Source organism: Cynocephalus volans, chromosome 6 (assembly GCF_027409185.1).
Source record: "Cynocephalus volans isolate mCynVol1 chromosome 6, mCynVol1.pri, whole genome shotgun sequence".
Classification (NCBI taxonomy): Eukaryota; Metazoa; Chordata; class Mammalia; order Dermoptera; family Cynocephalidae; genus Cynocephalus; species Cynocephalus volans.
Genome location: NC_084465.1, coordinates 154,904,848 through 154,924,462, shown reverse-complemented (window position 1 = coordinate 154,924,462; position 19,615 = coordinate 154,904,848). Strand labels below are relative to the sequence as shown.

Here is a 19,615-nt window from a genome sequence, read left to right as displayed (position 1 = left end):
AGTTTATTTGAGGAAATACCAAGGACTGTGATTGTTGAGTCATATGGTACGCATATGTTTAGTTTTGTAAGAAACTGCCAAACTCTCTTTTAAAGTGGCTGTACCATTTTGCATTCCCACTAGCAACTAAAGAGAGGTCCTGTTGCTTCACATTTTCACAAGCATTTGGTGTCAACATTTTGGATTTTGGCTACTCTGCGTATGTGTTGATATCTCATTGTTTCAGTTTGCGATTCCTTAATGACATATGAGGTTGAACATCTTTTCATATGCTTATTTTCCATCTGTATATCTTCTCTGATGAGATGTCTGTTCAGGTCTTTTGCCCAGTTTTTAGTCAGGTTGTTTGTTTTCTAATTGTTGAGCTTTAAGGGTTCTTTGTATGTTTTGGATATCAGTTCGTTATCAGATATGTCTTTTGCAAAGATTTTCTCCCATTGTATGGCTTATCTTCTCATTCTCTGGACATGGTCTTCCACAGAGCAGAAATTTTTAATTATAGTAAAGTCCAGCTTATCAGTTCTTTCTTTTAAGGGTCATGCCTTTGGTGTTGTATCTAAAAAGTCATCACCATATCCAACACCTTCACGATTTTTCTCCTGTGTTAGTGTGTTAAAGTTTTATAGTTCTGCATTTACATTTAAGTCTATTGTGTATTCTGAGTTAATTTTTTTGAATGGTGTAAGGTCTGGCTCTACATTCTTTTCTTAGCATGTGATGTCCTGTTATCCAGCACCATTTGTTGGAAGGACATTCAACTGTTGTGTTTTACATTTAGGTCTGTGATTCATCTTGAGTCAATTTGGCATGTAAATGTCCTGTCGTGTCAGCACCATTTGCCAAGTGGACTATGTTTGTTCTATTGTATTGCCTTTGCTCTTTTGTTAAAGATGTGCTTTTTTTTGAGTCTATCTCCAGGCTCTCTATTCTGTTCCAATAATTTATTTATTATTTCTTCAATACCACACTGTCTTGATTACCATTGTTTTGTAGAGAACCTTGAAGTTTGGTACTGTTAGTCCTCCAAGTTTGTTCTTCTCCAATATTGTTTTGACTATTCTGGGATTTTTGTCACTCCCTATAAACTTTGAACAGTTTTTTGGTATCCACAAATTAACTTGCTGGGATTTTGATTGAGATTGCATTGAATCTATACAGCAAGTTGGAAAGAGTCGATATCTTAACAATATTGAGTCTTCCTATACATGTAAGTATGAAATATCTCCCCATTTATTTAATCTGATTTCTTCCATCACAGTTTTACAGTTTTTCTCATGTAGATTTTGGACACATTTTGTTAGGCTTATATCTAAGTATTTTAGTTTTTTGCACTAATATAGATCATATTGTGTTTTTAGTTTTACATTTCAGTTATTTACTGCTGGTATATAAGAAATAGATCAGATCAAGTTTTGGGATTAATACTATATCCTGCAACTTTGCTACAATTGCTTATTAGTTCAAAGCATTTTGTCAATTCTTTTGGCTTTTTTTTTTCTCTCCTGCCCATGTTATTATACACTTTTTATTTTGAGAATGAAACCAAATAATAAGCAAAATATGTGAAAAATTTCAAATTGTACTGCAAAGAAGGTCCTGGCTGGTCCATTCTGGGAGTAATCTAACTTAAGCTGACCCTACCATTGGCTGAATATGTTCCTCTCTGTCCACTGGGCTGCAGTGCCACAGGGCATGAGATGGTCAGTTCCTCTTGCTCCGTGTCTGCTAAAGCAAGTTGAGACTGTACTTGTGGCTTTGCTGTCCTTCGTTGGGCTTGGATTTGTTGGCTTGCTACTATTGTCAAGACTGTACTCTAAGGTGCCACATGTCAGCATAGCTTACACTGTAGTCTTTTAGCACTTTATCCACCTCCTATTTACTTAAATCCATTCCACACTCTTGAGTCAACCAAGATTAGATCTTGTTCCCGAATTCCCAGAAAATTTTGGAGAACATTTGAGGCAAAAACTGTCAATGCTGATCACTCATGTCTCCAGACTCCCAGAGGGCAAACACCTTTTGCTCATCCAGGGAAACAGCAGTCTGGGGGGAAAAGGCACCAGTATCTTCTTGCACCATGTCCTGCAGCGTGTCCTGCAGCGTGTGTGGCCAGAGGGCATGCTGGCCAAGTGTAGGTTGAAGAGGTGTTTGAGTTTTCTCAGTGTGAGAACAAAGTGTTTGTGAAAGGTGGCCTCCATGAAGGCCCTCAGTTCCTGGGCACAGCGTGGGGGCAGGTGCTCACTGAAGCTGTCCCGCCTGCTGCTCACCTGGCAGGCAGCCTGTCAGCCAGCCTGTTGTTGAGGCTGCCACTGGGTGAAGTGTCCATGGGCTTCTCTTCTCCTGCTTCCTGCTCTTCCTTTTTCTCTCCCTTCTCACTCAGGGGATCCTCCTTGATCCTCACACCTGGCAGGACCATGGGCACCCAGTTCTGCTCCTTCTGCTGCTGCAGCTCCCGTTCCAGCAACACGTGGTTCTGCTGGGCCTTGTTTTTGGCTGCTTGGACCCGTTGCTCTCTAGACAACAGCCCGACAGGCCCTGATTGTCCATCAGGCTTCTTTGGCATGGTTTCCTTTACAAGATTATAGACTTTTTCTAATTTGCCCTGGATGCCCGTCCACATGTGCTGCTGCTGGACCACATCCAGATGCTTCTTGATGAACTCCCTGCCTTATGGCAGGATGACACCCTAGCGTATGTTGGTCCTCAGTACGGCCATGTGCTCTAGACAGGCCTTCACGTCCTCAGTGTAGAGTTTGGTCAGCATCGCCACCTCTTTCCTCATCACCCAGTGGCTCTGCATAAACTTCCACATAACAGTCTTGGCCTCTGCAGAGCACCTCAGCAGGCACGCTGCTGTGAGCGCTGGATGACTTTTTGGGGTACAGGATGTAGCTCTTCACTACCCAGTTTCTGTAGATTATCATTGCCACCTCCTGGATGCCACACAGAACAGCCCCAGAGTTGGTAGAGGGGCATAGAAGACTCATCAGGTTGGCAAAAGGTATGACCTTCAAGTTCCTCATCAGGATCTTGATCTGATCAGCCAGGTCCTGGGTGAGAAGCTGGGCCGTGGAAAGGACATTGCTGGGGCCACAGGATTGTCATTCTCCTCCTGGCTGGCCGGCATCAGCATCATGAGATACTCGCTGGGAGACTTGAGGAGCTCCGTGTTGTCCACCTTGCTGGAGCCCTTGCATAACAGTTGCTGGCTGTCATGCTCTCAGTGGCTGTCCCTCAGTCCATAGTAGTGCAGGTGGACCCGGCGCTCCTCGGAATTCTTCAGGGCTCGTAGGACTGACTGCATGTGGCACTGGCAGGCCTGCTCTGCCTGGTTGAGAGAACCGCTTGGTTACCTGCTTAACATCTTCCACCTATTCCTGCGAAGAGTCCCCCACCTCACTGGACACTTCCCTTTCCAGGTGCTTGGTGTGTGCCTCATTCAGGTGGCAGAAGCTGGGCTACAGCTGCAGGATGCCATGTAAAGGCATTCAGGTTTACCCTGAAACAGATATAGCTTCTCTGCCAGACTTTTGGCCAAGTACACATCCATCTCCTGTATGACTGGGTCATCCTCTTTGCTGGTCATACTAGGGGAGAGCCAGCTGCACAGTCCTGACACTCGATCTTTCCACGGGGACCATGCACAGGCATCAGCAATGGCCTAGGCACCCACAGGCTGCAGCAGCAGTGGCACCCAGCTCTAATCTCAGGCAGTGGTCATGTTGCTGGTGGAGAAACTCTGGCAGACCTCTTTAGGCTTTTCTATGTAAACAGTCATGGCATCTGCAAAGACAGCTTTATTTCTCTATTCCAAATCTGTATACCTTTTATTTCCTTTTCTTGTCTTAATGCATTACCTAGGACTTCCAATCTGAAGTTGGAAAAAAATGGGGAAAGGAGACATCTTTACCTTGCTTCTGATTTTAGCAGGAAATCTTTGAGGTTCTTATCAGTCAGCCTAATGTTAGGTGTCAGTGTTTTGTAGATCTTCTTTATCAACTTGAGAAAGTTTACATGCATTTCAAGTATGCTGAGAGTTTTTATCAGAAATGGGTGTTTCATGTTGCCAAATGTGTTTTTGCATCTATTGATAGGATCATGTGATTTTTCTTCTTTAGCCTGTTGGTGTGGTAGGTTAGATTAATAGATTTATTAATGTTGAAGAAGTCTTTTATACTAGAGATAAATTTAACTTGTTTGTGCTCTGTAGCTTCTTTTTATTAGTTGATGAATATTATTTGCTAATATTTTCTTGAGGTGTTTTGCATCTATATTCATGAGCAATATTGATCTGTAGTTTTCTCTTACAATATTTTTGTCTGTTTTTGGTATAAGAGTAATGCTGTCCTCATAGAATGAGTTAGAAATTAGTCCCTCTGCTTCTGTCTTCCGGAAGAGATTACAGGGAATTGGTATAATGTCTCTCTTTAAAAATGTTTGGTAAGATTAACCAGTGAATTCATGTGGGCTTGGTGATTTCTGTTCTGGAGGGCTAAGATTTATTCAGTTTTTTAATAGATACAGGCCTATTCAGATTATCTGTTTCTTTTTGTGTGAGTTTTTTCAGGCTATTCTTTCAAGGAATTAGTCCATTTCATCTAGTTTATTGAACTTGTGGACATAGAGTTGTTAACAGTATTTCTTTATTATCATTTTGTTTTCCCAGGATCTGTAGTTTTGCCACTTCTTTCACTTCTGATATTAGTAATTTGTGTCTTCTCTTTTTTTTCTTTTTTAGCCTGGCTAGGGGCTTATCAATTACATTGATCTTTTAAAATTATTTTTGTTTTATTTATTTTATTTCTAACTAGTAAATAATAATCATGTATATTTATGGGGTACAATGTGATGTTATGATACATGTTTACATTGTAGAATGACTAAATCAGACTAATTAACTTATCACCACATGGTTATTTCTTTGTTAGGAGAATATTTAAAATACACTCCTTTAGTAATTTTGAAATATATAGTACATTATTATTAACTACAGTGACAATGCTGTATGACAGATCACTAGAACTTATTCCTCTTGTGTAACTGAAGCTTCATACCCTTTGACTAACTCCTCCCCTCTCCTCATCCACCCCTCCCATTGTGTTGGTTTTCTGTATTGATTTCCTGTTTTTAATTTCACTGATTTCTGCTTTAATTTTCATTCTTTCTCTTCTGCTTACCTTGGATTTTATTTTCTCTTCCCTTTCTAGTATCCTAAGAATGAAGCTTAAGTGATTGTTTTACATATCTTTTTCTTGTATAATACATGCTATACATTTCCCTCTAAGAAATTATTAATCGAACCCCACAAATTTTGATAAGCTGTATTTTCATTTTTATTTATGTGCAAATATTTTAGAATTTCACTTTAGATATCCCCTTTGCTCCATGTGTTACATAAAATGTTTAATCTCCAAGTATTTTTGGATTTTTCAGCTGTCTTTTTGTTATTGATTTCTAGTTTAACTCCATTGTGGACTGAAGTAGACAGTGTATTATGTCTTTTCTTTTAAATGTGTTTAGGTGTGTTTTATGACCCAGAAGTTGGTCTTTCTTGCTGAATATTTTATGTGAGCTTGAGCAGAATATTATTCTGCTGTTGTTGGATGAAGTAGTCTATAGATGTCAATTATATTCAGTTGATTGATGGTGCTCATGAGTTCAACTATGTCCTTACTGATTTTCTGCCTGCTGGATCTGTCCACTTGTGATAGTGAGGTGTTGTGGCCCCCAGTAATAATACAATATTAGTAGATTAAATTACTACAATATAGTAATAGTGAATTCATCTGTTTTTTTCTTGCCATTCTATTGGTTTTTGTTTCATGTATTTTCATGCCCTGTTGTTAGGTATCTACATGTTAAGAATTGTTCTGTGTTCCTAGAAAATTGACCCCTTTATCATATGTAATGCACCTATTTATCCCTTATAACTTTCCTTGCTCTAAAGTGTGCTCTGTCTGAAATTTTTACAGCCTCCCACTTTGACTGGATTAGTGTCGGAATGGGATTTCTTCCTCCATCTCTTTACTTTAAATATACAAGGGTACTTCAAAAAGTTTGTGGAAAATGGAATCAAAAGATAATAATCTTTCCATGAGCTTTTTGAAGCCCTTTTCTATATGTGTCTTTATATTTAAAGTGGATTTCTTATATACAATATATAGTTGGGTCTTGTTTTTCTTTTATTCACTCTGACGATTTCTGTCTTTAATTGTTGTATTAAACCATTGACATTTAAAATGATTATTGACATATGTGTATCAATATCTTCCCGTTACTGTTTTCTGTTGTTCTTTGTTTCTATTTTTGTCTTCCACTGTTGGCATTTTGTGGATTTAGTTGCACCCTTTCTATGATTCTGTTTTCTTTCCTAGCATATCAGCTATGCTTCTTTAAACTTTTTTTTTTGGTGGTTGCTCTAGAATTTGCGATATACATTTACAACTACTTCAAGTTCACTTTGAAATAATACTATACCACTATAGGGTACTGTGAGCACCTTTTAATAACAAATAATTCCAATTGTTCCCTCCCATCCCTTGTATTATTGCTGTCATTCATTTCACTTATAGATAAGCACACATAGCATCTGTCTCTCTGCCATCTGTCTGTCACCTATCCACACACATAACAGAATGCATTGTTGCTGCTATTGTTTTTAGCAAACTATCTGATAGATCAATTAAGAATGAGCAAAATAAAAGTGTTTATTTCATCTTCCTTTGTTTTTTCTCTGATACTCTTCCTTTCTTTCTGTAGATTCAAGTTTCTTACCTGTATTTTTCTTCTCTCCGAAGATCTTCATTTAACATTTCCTGTGAGGAAGATCTACTGCAAACAAATTCCTTCAGTTTGTCTGTCTGAGAAAGACCTTATTTATCCTTAATGTTGGAGAATAATTCCACAGGGTACAGAATTCTATGTTAGCAGGATTTTTTCCTCTCAACATTTTAAATATTTTACTTCAGTCTCTTTATACTTGTGTGGGTTCTGAGGAGATGATGTGCTTAATTCTTATCTTTGCTCCTCTATAGATAAGGTGTTTTGTCCTCTTCTTTCATGGTTTTTTCTTTTTCCTTGATTTTCTGCAGTTTGAATATAATATACATAGGTGCAGAGTTTTTGTTTGGTTTGGGTTTTTAGTTTGTTTCGTTGGTTTTTTGTTTCTTTGTTTTGTTTTGTTTTGTTTTGTTTTGTTTGCATTTATCCTTCTTAGTGTTGTCTGAGCTTCCTGAACCTGTGGTTTTGTGTCTGACATTAATTTGGGGGAAATTCTCAGTCATTATTTCTTCAATTTTTTTTTGTTTTTTTCTATCTTTTCCTTTTGGTGTTTCTATTATGCCTATTTACACTTTGTAGTTATCCCACAGTCTAGGATATTGTTTTCTGTTGTTGTTTTTACAGAGTTTTTTTCTTCTTTGCCTTTTAGTTTTGGAAGTTTCTATTGAGGCATCCTCAAGCTCAGACCGTCTTTTTTCAGCTGTGTCCTGTCTACTAATGAGTCCATCAAAGGCACTCATCCTTTCTGTTAGTGTTTCTGTTCTCTAGATTTTTTTTTATTCTTTCTTAGAATTTCCGTCATGCTTACATTACCAATGCGTTATGTTGTCTGCTTTTTCCTTTAGGGTCTTTTGCATATTAATCACAGCTGTTTTAAATTCCCAGTCTGATTAGTCCATTGTCACTGCCACATATGAGTCTGGTTCTAATGCTTGCTCTGTATCTTTACACCTTATTTTCTGCCTTTCAGTATGCCTTGTCATTTTTTGTTGAAAGCCAGTCATGAAGTATTGGGTAAAACAGGCATTTAGTGATGTGGTAGTTAGGTGTCGGGGGAGGGGAAGCGCTCTGTAGTTCTGTGATTAGGTCTCAGTCCCTTAGAGTCTATGCCCCTACTCTGTGAACATCACCAGTGTTCCTCATTTCCCCCGCTCTGATGGGACAGGATGTCTGGAGCAGATGTAGTTGGATATTTATTTCCCTTTCCCCACATGGAAGACTAGAGGGAGCTGGAGTTGGGTATTTCCCTTTTCCCAGGTCCATTAAGCTCTATAGAAGAAAAAGAAAAAGAAAAAATCCAGAAATAGAAGTAGATTAGAGTTTACAAAAAATGGGGGTTTGGGAGGAGAAAGAATGAGAAGTTATTGTTTAATGAGTACAAAGTCTATGTGTAGCATGACTAAAGAGCTTTGGAAATAGATAGAGGTAGTAGTTACACAGCATTGTGAATGTAATTAATTCCATGTAATTGTTTGCTTAAAAATGCTTTAAATGGTAATTATTATTCTATATATGTTTTACGGCAGCCAAAAAGAAGAATAATTTTTTAAAAAATCTTGAGCAGGTTATGCTCTTATAAAATAATTTCTCCTGCAGTCAAGCCTTACTAAGAAGAAGAGAATGCTCTGGCATATGTCAAAATTGGTTACCTTCCCCCTCTTCTGGAAACATGAGAGGATTCTTTCCCTCTGATATTCACTGTGAAAACCTGGACAAGCTCGTGGAGGTAAAACTCACAAAGTGTGAGGAGCCTTCCTGAAGTTTTTGACTCTCAGGCATGTTCCCACTGAGCCTTCAGCTACTGGTCAATTACAGTTCAAGCTTTCCGACCTAGTATTGAAGTTTCTGCTAGAGGGTTTCTGTTCCAATAAATTATGATTCTCTGTGTGTGCCTGCCTGTCTCTCCATTTTTTGTCATAGGTGTTATTCCTGTGATGTAACTTTTCTGATGAATCCAAGAAGAGTTGTTGATTTTTCAGTTTGTTCAGTTTTTTGTATGTTAGGACAGAATGGTGAGTTCTAAACTCTTTACTTGTTAGACTGAACCCAGAAGTCTCCTTATCCTGTTTTGTCCATTATTTTATTCCATCTTCCCACATGACCCTCATCTTCTTAGGAGTACCTGGTATATATAAGGAAGTTGTGATAGACTGTCACATTGATAATCAATCCCCAGTGACTCACACCTCCCAATATTTACTTACACCCTTGCATAGCTGCTTGCCACAATAATTTTAGGTGTGGCCATATGACTTGATTTGGCCAACAGGATATCATCAAGCCTAATGTAAGCAGAGACTAGAAAAACCCTTACACACTGGGCTTGCTGACTTATAGCACAGCTCAGTCTAGCAGAGGATGCGTGATCACAGGAAGACATAGGTCTCAGCCTTCCAGCTTCTCTTCCAAGACCCCAGACATGTGGGCAAAGCCAGTTTAGACCCTCTAGGTCCAACCAACCCATCAGCTGAATGTAGCTCCATGAATGGCCCAAAGAAGAACAGCTGGAGAAACCACAGCTGAAACACAGCATCTTGAGAAACAAAACTGTTGGTGTTTGAAGTCATTACATGTTGAGATGGTTTGTCATGCAGCAATAGTTAACCTGCCCGTGATGCTGATCTCTGTGAAGGTATGGTTTCCATTGATAATCAGAACATGATTTAAAATAAATTCAAGTTTAACATTTAAATCCTTCGTGATAATTCATATACTCTCATGTTAGGTTTCACTGTCTTTAATTGCCCCTGCTAACAAAATATTTTGGATTATTTTCATTATCTTTTATTTCTAAATGATTAGGTTTAGTTTTGAATTAGGAAGACTCTTGTTTTATTTTAAGTTAGCATTTCTGGGTAAGTGGGTAGTTCTTTTTTAAAAAAATCTTCCAACCCTTCTGCAGTGCTCTGGAATAACGAGGGATCTCACCATCGGAGAATAAGGGGAGGACGCAGAGTCATGTGGACTCCCGTCGGACACTCAGAAAGAAGCCTGTGCGAGGACGGAGAAGCCACGGCCCACAGCATCTATAGTCATCCTGCAGAACTGGCCACTGAGATGTTGGGTGCCACCTTCATGTTCTGGTAGTGAGGAAATGGTGATAAAATAATAACACTCTTATACAGGAAATACCGTGTGCTACGTGTTTGCTATATAGGTATAGGATTTATGGACGTAAGTTTACATATAATACGTAATTGTTTGCTGCTGCTCTCAGGACCTTATATATTGACTTTAGAAAGTGAAACTTACTTTTCAGCTGCTCCCACACTCTTCACCCTTAGTTTTCAGTGTCCTATATTTAACCCCTTTGCCAATGCTCTTGGCTATCCTGAGTTTTCCGTTTCTGGAGAGCTGTATTCTGCGTGCTTTGCAGTATTTTGTCCTCTCTGTATTTCTCTGTCTGTCTCTGTCTCTCTCTCACCCAAAGTCTACAGCTTTGACTGCTAGAGCTATTAAATGCTTCATTCTGACTGTGAGTCCTCCCCAAAGGAAGCTGGGGGCCAGGAAGCCTATGAATGCCCTCAACACAGTTCAGGCTGAGGGCACAGAGTAGGGTGGAGAAGGGTGAGCAGTCTGGGAAGGGCAGCAGAACATATCCAGTGTCCACTGCAAAGGCCATGAGGCAGAAGTACACTCAAGGAGCAGCCAGGAAGAATCAGCTAGTGTTCCAGGAGGACAGTGAACAGGGTTTGGGGGTTTGCATAGAACATGCGGCCTCCTCACTGGACAGAAGCTCCAGGAAGCTTGTTTGATTCACTGCCACATGTCCCGTGCTTAGCAGAGTGCAGGATACAAGTATGTATACAAGAGTGTGTGTTGCCTAAATGGATGAATAAGTGAGTAGGCAGGTGACTGATGAAAGACTAAGCAAACTTTTTGCAAATAAATAATTAACATATTTGACTGCATATGTAAGTACTCTGGATTCTCATTACCAAAACAAACCCCAGATCGGTTACACAATGACAGTGTTAACATATGTAGTGTGTAACATTTGAGGTCTAAAAGTGCAGGAAGGTGGTAGGACTCTGGCAGGAGATCAGCCATAGGGAAGAGAGGGAAGCTGAGGTTTTTTCTCCAGCTTCCTCTCTGCAGGCAGAAGGAAGAAGTAATGAAGGCCACAGCTCCTGCAGGTGGCCTCTCTGCACAGTTCCTCTGTCCAATTCCTGATCTTGTTTTTCCTGGGGCCACATCAGGCCTAGGGGTGGCATGGTCCCTACTATTACTACTAAAGCTCTTGTAGTTTCCCTAAACCCTGCTTTTTTTTCTTTGTTTTCCTTTAATGAATTTACCAGTTTATGGACAAGGTAATTTCAGAAAACATAGTATAGCTGAAGAAAAGCAAGCTTTGACATGCTTAATCATTGTTTTCCTGTGGATGAATATGGGCTACAAGCAAGGATCTTTAAGTAGATTAATTACTCATTCAACAACTATGTCTAAAGCTGCCTTGTTTGTTTTTTAAACCTCTTTATTGAGGTATGACTGACATACAAAAAGTGGTACACACTTTATGTATACAGCTTGATGCATTTACGGATAAGGATACGTGTGTGAAACCATCACAACAAATAGAGGGTGAGAGGAAATTTTTGGAGGTGATGGATCATAAATCTCAAATCTGTGATCACAATCTAAAATCATAAATCTGTGATCCATCACCTCCAAATATTTCCTCCTACCCTCTTATTTATTATTACTTTTTTATATAAGAACACTTAATATCTACCCTCTTAGCAAATTTGTACATACATGATACTGTATGAGTATTTTTAACTATAGGCACTATGATGTACAGTAGATCTCTAGGACTTATTCATCTTATATAACTGATACTTTGTAGCCTTTGAATAATACCTCCCCTTACCCCCCCCATCCTTTGGCAACCACCATTCTCTTGTTGCTGTCTCCTCAAGTTACCAGCTTGAGTGTGCCATCTCTTTCTTGCTAGAACTCTGATGAATACAACTAGTTATTCCTTTCCCCAATTTGTTCCCCTCATATGTTGTTTCTTAGGAAAAAAGTCACTTTGCACAGCAGATCTCTTCCCAGCAAAGGGATGGGACATTCAAGCATATACAGAAAGCTGTGTCTCAATGTCACATCCCCCAGATGGCACTCCAAAGGTTGAGAACTGTCTTCCGGGCACTTTTAGATAATTTAGTGTTTAAGACTGAGTGACTGTCTCCAGTCTCCAATAGAAAATCAATTAATTTCTTCCCCATTGTCAGTTGATCCCAGGGCTCCTGTGGGGAAAGAATTAGTGGCTCTGAATTAGAGCCCCCTCACCCATCATCCATGATGTCTTCCTGTTCCATCATTATTTGGGATCCAATTAGGCTCAACCAGGGGCACTGACCCTGCAGAATCTGGGATTCCATTAGGATCCTCTTGATGGAGGTGATGAGCCTCATCTTTTGATTTACCTATGACAAGTTGCCTCTCATCTGCTGTTAATAAAATGTTCATTTAAGGGCTGCACATCTGCTGACTTGTTGATGAGTATTAAAAACACAGTAAAGAGATCAGTCATTTTCTGATGATTGTCTCTATATGGAGGATTTGAATGTTTCCAATTTAACAAGACTCAGGTAGAGAAAGGCATATATGCCCAGCAAGATCCTACAAGTTGGCCATGCACATTCAGTCCACCAACTGGAAATTGGCAGAGCTGAAATTGCCCCCCTCTTGTCGGGTATGCACCTGTGGCACAATGGGTGCCCCGATGGGTCTTAGAAGGAGATACCATTCCAGGGCCCTGATCATACTGGAGTGGGGCTCCACTTAACTGATCATCAGGAAGCTCTGGAGCCACCATTTGAAGCTGAGGTGCCTCAGACAGTGGCTCAGGAAGGGGTACCGCCACAGGTCCCATAGGATTCAAAGCCTCTAACAACTATTGATTTTCCATTTCATTATCCTCTTTTATTTTCACTGTCTGGCAAAGGGGGATAAGAAGGTGGATTATCATATAGTTTGAAGGAGCCACCTCATTGTTTCATTAATTTGGGCCCCAATCCTCCTCTCGAAGAGTCCCAATTATGTAAAAGCATAAAAGACTGAACATAAGATATTTCATCCCATTTGCCTTGTCTTTGGTAAAACAATTCCAGTTGTGCCAAGTTTGTGATAATTGAGAGATCCATTTAGTGGCCACCATTCTGCAGAGTAAAACACATACATAAGCCACAAACTATTGCAATAGAACACCATTCCTTTCTTATTTGTAGGTGCAAAACTAAAAACTGGCCAATCTTCCAGAATACAGCCCAAAGGGCTTTGAGCCAGGATAGAAGAGAAATTAGCAATGCTATTAGTTTCACTTTCACATTCACATACACACAGAAAAGTCAAACAGATGGAGTGCTTCCAAACAAACAGACAAAATCCTGTCCTACAGCTGTCTCTGAACACCAAGCTAGCTCATAAGCAAGCAATGTAGGAAAACAGCTTCTGGTGTGCACACCAAAACACTCACACATCAAACCGGAGCACCTCTCCACACAAATGATTGGTTGAAGTTTCAGGAAGTCATATTCCATACTAATGGTATCTTTTCCTAAGAAACTGTGAATAGAGGACTTCCAATATGTATGCTGGGGCTATTTACTGAACCTTAGAGTCCATTGATTCCCTTAGAGCTCATCAGCTCCCACGAAAGAGCCTGTTGGCTCCTAACACTGCTTTTCTTCAACCAAAAGGCAGGGAATCAGTGGTTAATGCCATTGCTGGAATTCAGAGAGCCCTCCCCAGAACAATTGAGGTCCAGCAGCTGCTGGGAAGGATCCCAAGACTCCCAGCCTTGGGGCCCATGACAGGCAGCTGGCACCACAGGCGGGCCAGCCTCACTCCCACCCAAGTGGGGTGCTAGGCTGCCCAAGGCACTCAACTCCTGGCTCGGCTCATCAAAATCTGTTACTGAACTCAGGTCCAGCTGCCCACCCCCTTGAGAAGGAAAGAAAAAAAAACCTCAGAACTCAAATGGATGGTGTTAGAAAAGAAGATGTAGTCAGCTGAAGGAGATGGCAGGCTATCCCATCTCACAGATTTAGATTGACTGACGGGTTTTTAAAGGAGGGGTTGAGGGAATGGAATGTGGGAGGTGAAAGCAGGAGAGAAGATGTGAGTTACGAGGGGTCTGTGTCTGTGGGTCAGGTACGAGGTCTTGTCAAGGCCTCATCTGGCTTCTGTTCTCATCTTTGCTGTTATCTCAGGACCTTGCAAGATTTTTATTTGCGCCGGTGAACTTGGCTGGTGCCCACGGTCAGCTTCAGTCATTTGGCCTTGATCATTTCTCAAAACTCTATAAGTCTCAAAGAAAGAACTGTTAGCTTTGGAAAGTACTAATTAGCTTCTCGGCCTTGTTTTTCCTACATGGCAAGCAAGATAAAGTCAGGGGATGGGAAGCAAGAGTGGAGAGAAAAAAACTGTGCTTTTTAAAAAAATCCTCCCCACTCCACAGCCCAGGCGGTTTTAGGTCCCAACATGGCTTCAGTCCTGCTCACTCCAACACCCCTGGGGGAACACATTGAGAGTTAGGTCAGTTGTCCTACACCAATATTCTAGTGGGAAGGAAAATGACTCCCCTGCTGCTTATGAAGGGGCAGGAGGCAGTGGTCCTGCTGTCTCTGGAAGGGTCTCCTCCTTTCTCTAGCCCTTTGGAAAGTCAATGAAATCCCCCCAGGAGCTAGACCTGAGCCCTCACCAAGTTTCTAGGCCACTTTCCTCCTTGAAGTGTAAATACATAAGGAGATAGTTTACCTTGGTAAACTATCTAATTTTCTTAAAACTAAACTAATTTTCTTAAAATTGCCTAAGTGATTCGTTTTCAGGAATAGTTTAGCAAATGTTGTTTAACTGGCTCAACCCAAAAGTTGTTTGACTGGCTCAACCCATTCCCAGAATCCCTGAACAGGCAGAGCTCAGAAGCAGCATGTTACCCTTGAGAAATGACTTCTCAAGATGGTGGCTAGTCACCAGCCCTTTGTTCTCTTCATTTCCTGGTTCTCCTTTCTCAGGACTTTTAGCGGGCCTTTTTCACAGGCTTGTCCTAAGCCATCAGACAAAGAAATGCCTTAGAAGGGGGAAATAAAACTTAGGTGATGTCCAGGAAGATTGTACACCCCACAGTGAGGAACTGGGGGAGGGACTTGCGCACTAGGGAATGAATTGCTTGTTGTAACTGTTTCGGGTGTGCCTGCCCTTCAGACACTCGATCTTGCAAGACTGCTATTAAAGTCTCACTTCACTGTACCTCGTGTCTCCATGTCCATCCTTTGGCATTGGACAGGTGAGGGCATTTCTCACACTTGGCGGCCTGCCCTACATACCTACCCAGGGCTGTAACTAACCCTCCAGAAGAATTGAGAGATGGTTATTATTTCAGATCAGAGTAATTAATTAGAAAAACAGCTGTAACTCTCAATCTCTTACCACCTGAACAATCTCAGAGAGCTATGCTTATTACAGAATCTGAGAAGTCCCAGGAAGTTTAATTTCCCCTTGTTCCTGAATAAGTTTTAGCCCCCTGGGGAATTTTCCTAAGTGTATGCCACACAGTGGACAAGCTGAACTGAAATTGGCATGTGCAGTGACCAGACCTTTTTGACTCATCTTAGGCAACATTTAGTCAGAACTATGATCAGCAGGATACTGAGCAATAGGATGTAGTTGGTCTCACCTGTACACCCCAAGATCTCACATTCAGCTGAGTGAAATGAACCCCCTAAGCCATTAGACTCTATCTTGGAAAGTCAGATGCTTTTTGTTTTTTGTTTTAAGTTTCAGTTTCCATATTAAGTTTTTCTACCTGGCCCAGGGCACATACCCAGGTACAGCACGATATGTTAGCAACAATATGTAGGAGATCTATAGCAAACTATTCTCCAAACACCATTAGCCCATGAGCTGAATCTTATCTGAATGCCTTTCAGGCTGAAGCAGGGTCATTATTCACTTCAGCAGAAGTCAGAGGTATTTTCTATACCACCTTTCTGATGGAATAACTCCTACGGTAGGCAAAACCCCTGCAGAGCTCATGTGTGTGTGGGGTGCTGTATGCAAAAAAGGTGTTTTTCCTTCAACACTTGAATGTTTCTGTTACTACCCTAGGTATATATCACAGGGTTTTTACTAGAGAGCTGAGTTACTGCCTGCCTTTCCCACACCCAACATGGGAATGCCAGGGGGCACACTCGGCCCTTCTTCAAATGGACTTTCCAGTTGTCAGGGACTGTGAGCTGGACCTAGACTAGTCAGGGAGGACAGTGGACAGGGCCCTCCACATGGCCCTCCACACCCAACCACCACTTCAGTCTAGTCCTTGTTTTAGAGGAACTGCCTGAGGGCAGTCAGTTTGGAGCAGTCTGCAGGAGGTGCAGATGACGATTGGAGGTGTCCTGTGTGGATAACACAGGTGCTGGGCCCTCTTCTCCTCTCTCAGTGTCAACTGGAATTCAAAGCACTCTCAGCTTGGAAAAGAGTTTTTTGTTGGGTAGAGTAGAGAGCACAGGGTATTTTCTTTTGAGGGAAGAAGGCTCCCTGAGCATTTTCTCAAAGGCCTAGATAATTAACAACACTCCTGTCCCCTCTCCTGAGAGTCTGAAGTTTTCCTCCCCAGGCGCCTATGGGAAAGGAAAATATTTGGCCCCCAAATATATTTCTTTTCTTTTTTTAATTACTTGTAAATTTAATAAATCATAACAGTAAATGTAGTGAATCTCAGGTTCTCATAAGCATTCCAATACTGTTTACAAAACTAATCAAATTCTCTTACAACTTCATTTATTTATTTTTTTTCCAGGATTTCTTATTTATTTATTTTTATTTTTACTTTTATTTTTATTTTATTTTTTTAACTTTTATTTTGTCGATATACATTGTGGTTGATTATTGTTGCCCCTTACCAAAACCTCCCTCCCTCCTCCCTCTCCTAAAATATATTTCTTTGACGTATTTCAAGAGGGCTAAGTCAGAAAGAATGTAAAAATAAGAGTAAGTAGAAGGCTGGTTTTTTGTGTGGAAAGAAATTCACGTGTATAAATACGAACAGCCAGGCTTCCTCTGAGGGTCCCTCCCTTGGCTACTATCTATTCTTTCTGAGGGCAGCTGTGAGATTATCTGATGTATTTTCATATGCATACAAGATATCTCTACTTTAACTTTTGACTTCCTTCTTCCACCTGTGATGACACCTCCCCCCAGAGAAGCCAGGTATGTAAGCTACTGTGACTCCTCCGTGCTTCGCCCCTTCCCACCACGTTAAATAACAAAATTTTGTTATGCCTTTTCTTCATATTGATCTAAACTTGTCAGTGTTTTATGTTAACGAAACATCATGGGAAAAGAAGTTTTCCTTTGGCCCCTACATACAATGGCTTTTGCTTTGTCTCCATTGTTACAGTCTGTGTCCCATTTCAGGCACTATACCTTCACATTTTTTTCTCAATCATCTACTCTCACTTAGACCATTCTTCCGGAATGGTAGGGTTCAAGAGAAGCAGAAGTCTTTCCACAAAAGAACATTTACACACACCTTCAACAAAGACAGGTCTGAAGCCCCTAAGCCCTCTTTCAGAGCAGCTGACCTGGAGTTTCTCTTAGGAGAGAAACATTATGCCCAGGATAATGGTCAGGGGAAAATCCTGCGTGTTCAAAAATGTTCAAAACAGTTCTAGACCATGTCCAAGCCCTTTTGTCCTGATCATGACTTATTAAAATGCCAAGAGAGAAAATCGACCCTGTCTGGGGACAGGTATGTTGACTAACCAAAATGCCTTAGTAAGGTGTGTGTGTGCTGGGATGGGGTGAAGAAACTAGAGTCAAAGATCAGCTTATTGTTGAGGACCTTCTGCCATAAAGGGCACAAAATGTCAGAATGCAAATAGTTCAAAAGGCCAGTAGTAGTGAGATATCCCGCAAGAGGGGGTAAGAAAGTCCAGTATCATTCAAGCTGCCCTGGGTGGGTGGGGTTCTCACTGATCCTTTGTGCAGCACAAGGAATCAGTTGCCCTTTTCTCTCTTGTGCCACTGACACTTCTGAGGCTGTCCTTCTGTACTTTAATGAGGAAAAGAATCTGTGTTTGGACAGTTTCATATGAGCAGATTGCAAGAGGCAGGAGAAATTTACCATGACCAATCCCTCTATTTGTATTTTTAAGGAACCTCAGGATCCTATAATTTGGCTATTTCTCTGTTGTTTATGTTTGCTACCAGGGAACATCTTTTAAATCACCATACATGCTTACAAGTTCACCCAGTACAACTCCCTTAAACTTGATCTTTGGGATGAAGTAAGACATTTTAAAGGAAGGATTATGGTATGAGAGAGGGAAGTGGTTCTTCAGAGAATGGAGATGAGCGTAGGAAATGAACCATCGGCAGTACAGCCTTAATCACAATACATTTGACTAAAATGAACTCAGAGCACTTTTTTTCACAGAAAGTGTTTTCAATGACATAAGAACTCAGAACTCAGTAAACAGCTCATTAAGCATCTAACAGCGGATGAGCTAAGGAAATGGGGACTCTTGAGAGTCCGTGTAGAGTGAGGGTCATGACAGGTCATGGGAGCTCCCAATTGGGGACTTCCCAAGCTCTTTCATTTACAGCCCAGAATCTCCACACAAATACTTTGGGAGGTTGCAGAAGGGCTTTAGCACACCTCACTGTCTTGACACCAGTGCCTGACCCAGTGTCTCCTGTGCCATGAGCCTCCTGTGAGACCTGTGCCCAGGCTGGCCAATGATTGACTGAAGAGCCGATGCAGGCAGCTCTAGCCATTTATCAGCTGCTTGGCCAGGATGGGGCAGCCTGGCCAAGGTCCCCCAAACCAGATGACTCTCAGCAGTACTGCCCAGGGCAGAGACCTGTAGGTCACCATGAAATGCTGAAGTTAGAAGAAACATGTTGCTACAAGAGGGGGGCCACATGGAGCTGGTCCACCAGGGTCACCATCAGAAAGCACAGTGTGTTCACTAATGGTGGGGGTCTTCCTCATGTTGTCAGTCGGAGTTTCCCCAGGATGCTACTCCCTCTTCCAGGGATCTTGCCCATTGGGGAAGGGAGAGGGCTCTGGAGCTGCCCGGCCATGCTAGTTCCTAGAGTGTGACCTGCTCTCAGCGTCGCCTGACCCCCAGAGACTAGTTTTCCTCACAGAACAATGACAAGTATCACTTCCCTGCAGGGTTTTTGGAGACTCTGAGTCAGCAGGTGACACATGGGGGAGAGGACTGAGCACATTAAGCATCTGCTGTATACAAGCATCATGATTTCCCTTGAGGTTGGATGCAGTGACATTGCCAGTTTTTATCGTTCTCTATTGGTTTATTTTACCACTTTCCCGATCCCTGTCTTAATACACTGTATTTGCAGTTTTGCATCTCATTTATTTTTCTGTGATGGAGCTGTATTGACACTAGTAAAATGTTAAACATTTCTGCATTTTTCTGGTGGCCTGTGACCCACGGTTTCCAGCTGCCTGTCAGGAAAAAAGTTCCTGAGATTATGGACCTTGTTTTTGTCAGATTGGGCTGCTCTAGCAAAACACCATAGCCCGGGGGGTTAACCAACAAATTTATTTTCTCACAGTCTGGAGAGTGGAAGTATGAGGTTTAGTGTACCAGTAGGGCCAGTTCCTGGTGAGGGCCCTCTTCTTGGCTTGTAGATGGTCCCCTTCCTGCTGTGTCCTCACATGGGGAAGAGAGAGCTCTGGTGTCTCCTCCTCCTCTTATAAGGGCACTAATCCCTGTCATTAGGGCTCCACCCTATTATGACCTGAACAATCCCCCAAAGTCTCCACCTCCAAATACCATCATGTTGGGGCTTAGGGCTT

At 41.4% G+C, this 19,615-nt stretch overlaps 1 pseudogene; it reads right to left on the bottom strand.

The window, feature by feature from the left end:
* Positions 1–1,800: 1,800 nt before the first annotated feature.
* Positions 1,801–3,488, bottom strand: LOC134381094 (DNA-directed RNA polymerase III subunit RPC5-like; annotated as a pseudogene).
* Between the last annotated feature and the right edge of the window lie 16,127 nt (positions 3,489–19,615).